The following is an 8,889-nucleotide window of genomic DNA, read 5'->3' as shown; positions in this document are numbered from 1 at the left end:
GGGCAGCCGAGAGGAATGCCGGGCCCCGGTAAAATTTCAGGGGTGTGGCCTAAGTGTGAGAGGTGTGGCCACCTCCCTCGCTTAGGCCATGCCCCCAAAATGATTATAGGTGGTGTAAGAAAACTCTAAAAACTCTAAATTCAACAGCAGCACACACCTACAGCATGTGCTGTGCTCACAGCAGGCTCAGCATGAGCGCTCATGCTGTCAGTGAGAAGCTCATGCTGAGACTGCTGTCAGCACAGCACATGCTGTAGGTGTGTGCTGCTGCTTCTGCCTGGGAGGGACGGAGGGGGAAGGGAGGGGTCGGACCAGGGCCCCTGCTGGGCCCCTCCAGCAAGCCTGGGCCTGGGTAATTATTACCCGCTCCCCCCCCCCCCCCCCTCTCGGCTGCTCTGTCGACAGTAACAGTCGAAACAAGCAAAAGGTCACTAGGTTCATGGTTGACAGTGAAAAGGCTGATGAAAGTTTTTATCTTTTGTGTCTATGTCGACAGCGGTCGACATGGACAACATAGAAGCATGCTGCGCTAACTGTGCTTCAGGCATATTTTATTCTCCCTCTATGTCTAATGGGATGGTAAAGTATGAATGAGTCGATTTAAAAAAACAAAAACATGACAAACTTGCGTCGACCTTGTCGGTGTGAACCATGTTCATGTGGACCTTTGCTTGTGTAGACGTCTGTCGATCTACACATATATGAAATATTTTGTACAAACATATGTAAGCCCCTCCTACTCACATTGGTGTTGTTTTGATTGGTTGATTATTTATTCTGCAGGCTTATATTTGTTGTTTGATTTCTTTCTCAGTGTCTACCATGGCTTTCAGTGGTCAGACGCCAACACCTGGTGGGAATGTGATCGTCCCACCTGTGGCATTCACTGCATCTCCTGCTACACAGGCCTGGAATCCAGCGGGACAACAGGGGACGCTGGTTACTGTTGTGCCGCAAAAAATGTCACCTGCTTTTCACCAAACCTTTCTGAAAGCCAAGCCAATGGCTCTGGGGGTAAGTGTCTGCCAATGAAAACCAACCCTGTATATTTCAAAGTCACTAATGTATGTAATAATGGAATATAAAGATTAAACAGCAGAATGTGGATAGCGAGTTGCATTCAGCGGTGGGAGCTAAGCAAAAATAAAAACGTAATCTGCCTCCCGTCAATAACATGTTATTTCCAGGTTATAATTTACTCATTTCTTTGCTTTGCACCTAACGAATGGCAGATTTTACGTATGGGCGATGCAGCACATAGAAGCCAGGAGTATGCGTATGTACAGTACCATAGCAAATACAGGGGGGGGGGGTGGGGGCTGGCAATACAGCCAGAGGCGGACCCCTTCCTACGGTAAGGTAGGAGCCATAGTAGGATGGTGTAATGTTGGATATATGCTAAAGTGCTGGATGGGTGCTGGCTGGTTGAATGCTGGAGTGCTGCATAATTGCTGAAGTGCTGGATGGATGCTGGAGTGCTGAAAGGATGCTGGAGTGCTGGATGGAAGCTGGAGTGCTGGATAGATGCTGGTGTGCTGGATGAATGCTGGACTGCTGGATGGAAGCTGGAGTGCTGGATGGATGCTGAAGTGCTGGATGGATGCTGGAGTACTGGATGAATGCTGGACTGCTGGATGGATGCTGGAGTGCTGTAAGGATGCTGGACGGATGCTGGAGTGCTGGATGGATGCAGAAGTGCTGGATGAATGCTGGACTACTGGATGGATGCTGGAGAGCTGGATGGAAGCTGGAGTGCTGGATGGATGCTGTAATGATGGATGGAAGCTGGAGTGCTGGATGGAGGCTGGAGTGCTGGATGGATGCTGTAATGATGGATGGAAGCTGGATGGATGCTAGATGGAAAATGGAGTGCTGGATGGATGCTGGATGGATGCTGGAGTGCTGGATGAATGTTGGAATGCTGGATGGATGCTGGAGAGCTGAATGGATGCTGGAGTGCTGGATGAATGCTGGACTGCTGGATGAATGCTGGACTGCTGGATGAATGCTGGACTGCTGGATGGATGCTGGAGAGCTGGATGGATGCTGTAATGATGGATGGAAGCTGGAGTGCTGGATGGATGCTGAAGTGCTGGATGGATGCTGGAGTGCTAGATGAATGCTGGATGGATGTTGGAGAGCTGGATGTAAGTTGGAGTGCTGGGTAGATGCTGTAGTGATGGATAGAAGCTGGAGTGCTGGGTGGATGCTGGATGGAAACTGGAGTGCTGGATGGATGCTGGATGGATGCTGGATGGATGCTGTAGTGCTGGATGAATGTTGGAATGCTGGATGGATGCTGGAGAGCTGGATGGAAACTGGAGTGCTGGATGGATGCTGGAATACTGGATATAAGCTGAAGTGCTGAATGGTTGCTGGATGGATGCTGTAATGATGGATGGAAGCTGGAGTGCTGGATGGAAGCTGGAGTAATGGATGGAAGCTGAGTGGATGCTGGATGGAAGCTGAGTGGATGCTGGATGGAAGCAGGGTGGATGCTGGATGGAAGCAGGGTGGATGATGGATAGAAGCTGAGTGGATGCTGGTTGGAAGCAGGGTGGATGCTGGATGGAAGCTGAGCTGATGCTGGTTGGAAGCAGGGTGGATGCTGGATGGAAGCTGGAGTGCTGGGTGGATGCTGGAATACTGGATATAAGCTGAAGTGCTGAATGGTTGCTGGATGGATGCTGTAATGATGGATGGAAGCTGGAGTGCTGGATGGAAGCTGGAGTAATGGATGGAAGCTGAGTGGATGCTGGATGGAAGCTGAGTGGATGCTGGATGGAAGCAGGGTGGATGCTGGATGGAAGCAGGGTGGATGCTGGATGGAAGCAGGGTGGATGATGGATAGAAGCTGAGCTGATGCTGGTTGGAAGCAGGGTGGATGCTGGATGGAAGCTGGAGTGCTGGATGGATGCTGGAATACTGGATATAAGCTGAGGTGCTGAATGGTTGCTGGATGGATGCTGTAATGATGGATGGAAGCCGGAGTGCTGGGTTGATGCTGTTTGGATGCTGGAGTGCAGTTGCTGCAGTCATTTGTGTAATGACGTTTGAAACCTCCTATAGTGTGTGTGTGTGTGTGTGTGTGTGTGTGTGTGTGTGTGTGTGTGTGTATGTGTGTATGTGTGTGTGTGTGTGTGTGTGTATATGTGTGTATGTGTGTTTGTGTGTGTGCGTGTGTGTGCATTTGTGTGCGCTCCCAACATTGCGCTCTGACCATCAGGACTTCCTTTGTGTGACCTAGTTTCAGCAAAGGAACTTAAACACTGAATAAAGGCAATCACCAGAGGTGGCTGGTGGCCATGACGTGGAGGGGACACAGTTGCTAGGTCGACGTTATGATGGTCAACATACATTAGGTCAACCACTAAAGGTCTTGGGTCAACACATGAAATAGGTCGATATGGCTAAGGTCGACAGGGTTGGAAGATCGACACAAGCATTGGGTCAATAATGGGAAGGTCGACAGTCAAAAGGTCGACATTAGTTTTTCACGTTTTTTTCCGAAACGTTTCATACCCTACTCATTTTGTCCCCCATATATTGGGAACCAGGACCGGCCCTTGAGCCTGGTGCTGGTTTTAGAAATCCTGGGGATCCCCTCTGATTTTTGACCCCTGAATTTCTAAAACCAGGACCGGCCCTTGCGCCCTGGGCTGGGTATACTCAGGAGGGGGGGGGGACCCCCACGCCATTTTTCTTTCTAATTTTTACTTTTACACATTTTTTGGGACGGAACCATGCTCAGATCGCACTGGTCTGCGCATGGTTCTGGCAGATTCAACATGTTGAACTTGGTCTATTTGTTTTCCAATTTTTGGTAACGTTTTACAAAAATTGCACCCTAATAAATTTGCGAGTTATATACTTTTTAATGGGAAAACATCTGGATGCGAATTGAAGTATGACAAAAAAAATCGACACGTCAGAATTTTGTTGCAGCAAAAAGTGCAATTTTAATCGCAAATTGCATCCTATTAAGTTGGCGAATTCAGAAACGACGTACAAATTTGGCAGTTTTTTGGACTAAAAAACACAAAAGTCTAAAAATTGCGTCCTATTAACCTCTTCAGTGGTGAGGTTTTTTTTTGGAGCGTTCCCCACTGGGCGAGTTTTTTATGGGGAACGCTCCCTTTAAAAAAAAACACCACTACCCACCTGGGTCCGGGCAGCGCCGCTGAACTGTCAATCAGCGGCTGCCCGGACCTGCGCCCCCCACGCCGCATCGCTGTCCCCGGCAGCCGGCTTGTCATAAGCCGGCGCCTGGGACTTCTATAGAAAACCCGGAGGGGAGGGGAGAGGAGGAGGGAGGAGGAGACGACGCCGCAGAGGGGAGGGAGTCGAGCAGCGTGACGCTGCCTGAGATCAGAGTGAACTCAGCAGCGCTGTACGGCTCCAAACAGTGGCAATCCCAAGAATTTTCCGGGCTTGCCCAGCTGGACACTGAGGCACAGCCCGTAAAATTCTCGGGATTGCCACTGAAGGGGTTAAATGTCACCAGATATGTCCAGTGGCGTAGATACGTTTTGGGCGCCCCCCCGCCGTTAGGGGGGGCGCCCATACCCACCCCCCGCCGCCGCCCCGTCAAGCACCCCCCCCCCGGCCGCCCCGTCCCCCCGCCGCCTATGCTAACCCCCTCCCCCGCAGTCTTACCTATCGCGCTGCGCTGGTCTCGGCGGCTCCGTTCTTCTGCTGAGGACCACCACAAAATGGCCGCCCCCATACAGCAGACAGTTTCAGACAACAGTGTGCTATATGGGGGTGGCCATTTTGTGGTGGTCCTCATCAGATGAACGGAGCCGCCGGGACCAGCGAGATACGTAAGTCTGCGGGGGATTTGGGGGGGGTAACTATAGCACCGCAGCCCCCGGCGCCCCCACATGCACAGCGCCCCCCGCGGTGGCGGGGGCTGCAGTGCTATAGTTACGCCCCTGGATATGTCTGTATCAGAATGAAGACCGATATGTGATACATCTGTTGCAGGGTTTTGTAATCTGACTCTTGTCTCATTTTCCCCACAGGTTGTGATGATTGTTGCTGCTGTCCTGCAGGTTGCTCTGGGTATTGCGCAGATTTTCACCTTAGGTACTACTACCACTTATAGTGGTATACCGTTTTGGGGGCCTGTGTTTGTAAGTACTGCAGACAATGTATGTGTAACATCTCTGTATTTCCTTTGTGTTTTGCTTCCTGTAGCTGAAAATTGTGTTTTTTTTATTATTTTATTCAATACTTAAGAAGTGGCTGAAGATAACACAAACAAGTGTGGTACAGCAGATTGGCAATGAAAGGTTGACAGTGTCTAGGTTCGACCCCAAAAGGTCAACATGCACAATAGGTTGAAATAGGAATGGTAGACACATAAAAGATTGACTTGGATTTTTCATATTTTTCTGTGTCTAATGAGCTCATTATTTGGAGAAGGACACTAGACAGGCCACTGATAGACACATCAGCTCCCCCTCTGTCAATGCCGACCTCTGGTATGTCGACCATTTCCAGATGCTGACCTAATCACTGTTGACCATTAGTAGTCAACCTAGTGACTGTTCGAACTAGACATAAGGGGCTAGATTCTCTAAGCTTCAAAAGTGATACAATGGAGAGTGATAAACAGCCAGCCAATCAGCTCCTACCTGCCATGTCACAGACTGTGTTTGAAAAATGTCAGGCAGGAGCTGATTGGCTGGCTGTTTATCACTCTCCATTTTATCGCTTTTGAAGCTTAGAGAATCTGGCCCAAAGTCAACACAAAGTGGAAAAATGAAAACAGTTGCAAAAAATGCGCTATAGGCAGCTAGCAGAGAAAACGCTAGAGTGATGTCCCCACACCGCGTAATACGGCTAAAAAGATGTTGTGTGGAAATACACAAACGGGTGTGTCTTCTCCACCAGCGCTCAATGTAATAGGAAATAGTACATCCCTTGCCGTTGGCAAGTGGGGGAAAGCAGCGCTCTTTTTGAGGGGAGCTCAGTACATCTATTCTAAACTTCCTATTTTTAGGATACACCCATTCAGACTATCTGACTAAACTGCTCCCTGCACTGAACTCAGCTCATCAGGGGACTGTGTGTCAAGACTCTGGACAGGAGATATCCTTTAAAAACTCCACCTAGGCAATTATATCACTACCACTCACTCACTTGCCTAGTCTTAAACGGTGCCGGGCAAGAAGCAGCGGTGAGTAAGGTATAGTGGAGGTTTCACCTCTTTCCTCATCTTTATTGGGTCACCGTGGCTGATTTATATTACCCTCATACATTCATTATTATATTGGGTGAAGAATTACAATCAGCCAGCAAGCACTTCTGTGTACTTTATTTTTATAGCAGTGTGGGCAGTAAGATCATTCTCCCTGTCTCCTCGATAAAGTAGACCAATTGCCAACGATAAGAAATATATTACTGGCAATTTTCAGTGCATGTTTATAGTGGTATATCTTTCTGTTAAAAATCTCCAGGAACAGATTCCAATAGTTAAGTGTGTTAAATTTGTTGTTTATTGACATAACCTCTCTTTTGATACAGTAGATTCAAAGTGTTTTGATACATGTGCTGATTAAAGGTCATACCATAGACCTTGTCAATACATTGTATCATCTTTCTCAGACTTTTTTTGAGTGAAGGTTTCAAGTGATTACACTGGTCACACCTCAGCCGATTGCAGTAGTGACTGAGAACCTTACCATAATACTGTATCTTGTACACACTGTACGATATAGTGCTTTTTTCTGTATATTTTCGCGTGTTGTTAAACTTTTGAGTGACATTATATGTAATAAAAGTCACACATTTAGAAAGGTTAAACAGTACAAATCTGTACGTATATGTTCTTTGTTGTGTTGTCTGTTATGTAGTTCTGTGATAATTCCTTTTTTTCTTATTTAATAATATTAAAAGCTAAGTTTTAAACTTAACAATAAGCGTGCCCCCACAAAGAGAGAGTACTTTTTCTCCTTTCTTGTGTTTGAAAAATGTCAGGCAGGAGCTGATTGGCTGGCTGTTTATCACTCTCCATTTTATCGCTTTTGAAGCTTAGAGAATCTGGCCCAAAGTCAACACAAAGTGGAAAGATGAAAACAGTTGCAAAAAATGTGCTATAGGCAGCTAGCAGAGAAAACGCTAGAGTGATGTCCCCACACCGCGTAATACGGCTAAAAAGATGTCGTGTGGAAATACACAAACGGTGTGTCTTTTCAACCAGCGCTCAATTTAATAGGAAATAGTACATCCCTGGTTAGAAATGTACGTCTCCTCTTCTCCACCTCTGTAAAGGTAGAAATAGGCAAATATATTATCCGCAGTAAATAAAATACGTGTACACACACGTAGTTCACACTTCAGGGTGGGTATTTGGGGTCTGTGGGCCATTTAACATTGTTCCCTATGTGAAATCTGGTCAATTGGGCCATTTAACATTGTTCCCTATGTAAAATCGCGGTAATCGCGTCGGTCGCATCGCATGCGATGCGACCGACGCAATTTTTTTCCTTGCGATGCCTAAGATCAAAATCGTGGGCGCCGTTCTAGGAAACAAGTACCCTTTTTTTTTTTTTGACAGAACCATCACAGACCTCAGTGATCTCAATGAACTCGCCAGGCTGGACTGTTTTGCGATTTTTGGTCATCATTTGCACCCTATTACATTTGCTATTATGAATGCGATTTTGAATCTGCAAGTATTTAGAAAACGTTTTAGAGCAATTTTTAGTGCAGTGTTTATCGCAATGCGCACGTTATTACATTTGTGATTTTTTGGGGGGGAAATGTGTAAATTCGCCTGTTTAAGTCCCAAAAATGTGCACATGTCTAAAAATCGCACCCTAGTAGTAGTAGTAGTAGTACGTTTATTTATAAGGCGCCACAAAGTGTCCGCAGCGCCGTACATAGCAAACAAAAAAAAACAAAAAAAAATTACAAGGTAACGTACAGGGTGTGTTGAAAGATACAGTATAAATAGGGGTATAGCTGGTAGAACTAAAATCAGCATCAGTTCAGAAGTAGGTGTCAAAATAGTCAAGGAGACCGAAGATGAAGTAGAGGAAGGGAAGAACAGGACAGGAGCACAGGTGAGGTAAAGAGGTAGGGTGAGTACGTGAGGAAGGAGGGCCCTGCTCATAAGAGTTAACATACTAAAAATAGGTGGGTGGACGAACGAAATACAATAGGATAAGTAGGAACGGATGGGAACGGAGGCAGGATAGGAGGATCAAAAGAGGTTAGGAGGAGGGATAGGCTAGTCGAAAAAAGTGGGTTTTGAGGGAGCGCTTGAAGGAGGTAAGGGAATCAGATAGCCTGATGGGTGGCGGGAGGTTGTTCCAGTGCAGGGGGGCAGCGCGAGAGAAATCTTGGACACGGGAGTGGGAGGAGGTGATTAGGTGAGAGGTCAGTCGGCGGTCAGCGATGGAGCGAAGAGGACGGGATGGAGTGTGGATAGAGATCAGTGAAGAGAGGTAAGGAGCGGTGGAGGAGGAGAGAGCCTTGTAGCACCCTATTACATTTCGCCCAGTATGTGTATGTGTGTTACAGCATGTGTATGTGTTATATTAATATGTATTTTATGTTTGCAGTACATAATAGCAGGAGCACTGACGATTGCAGCTCATCATACACCCAACATCTGCTTGGTGAGTACTATGTTAAGAATAAGGATCCTATTAATATTTATTACCAGTTTCTTATATAGCGCACACATATTCCGCAGCGCTGTACAGAGAATAGTTCAACAGTCACATCAGTCTCTGCCCCACACTTACACGCAGACACAGACATCCTAGGGTTAATTTTTGTTAGGAGACAATTACCCAACCAGTATATGGCAGTGTGTGTGTGATCATCACATGGGTATCTCCTTCTCTTCTCTTGCTATTTGATAGGCTACTCGAT

At 46.9% G+C, this 8,889-nt stretch overlaps 1 long non-coding RNA gene across 1 annotated transcript; it reads left to right on the top strand.

Moving 5' to 3' along the window:
• The first annotated feature begins 914 nt into the window (after window positions 1-914).
• Window positions 915-8,634, top strand: LOC146006919 (uncharacterized). Its single transcript, XR_014444125.1, has 3 exons — window positions 915-1,014; window positions 5,025-5,135; window positions 8,574-8,634. It is a non-coding gene; the product is annotated as an uncharacterized LOC146006919 (long non-coding RNA).
• The last annotated feature ends 255 nt before the right edge of the window (window positions 8,635-8,889 follow it).

This window comes from Crinia signifera, chromosome 6 (assembly GCF_055691185.1).
Source record: "Crinia signifera chromosome 6, ASM5569118v1, whole genome shotgun sequence".
In the NCBI taxonomy this organism is placed as follows: domain Eukaryota; kingdom Metazoa; phylum Chordata; class Amphibia; order Anura; family Myobatrachidae; genus Crinia; species Crinia signifera.
This window is presented reverse-complemented; position numbering and strand designations above follow the sequence as displayed.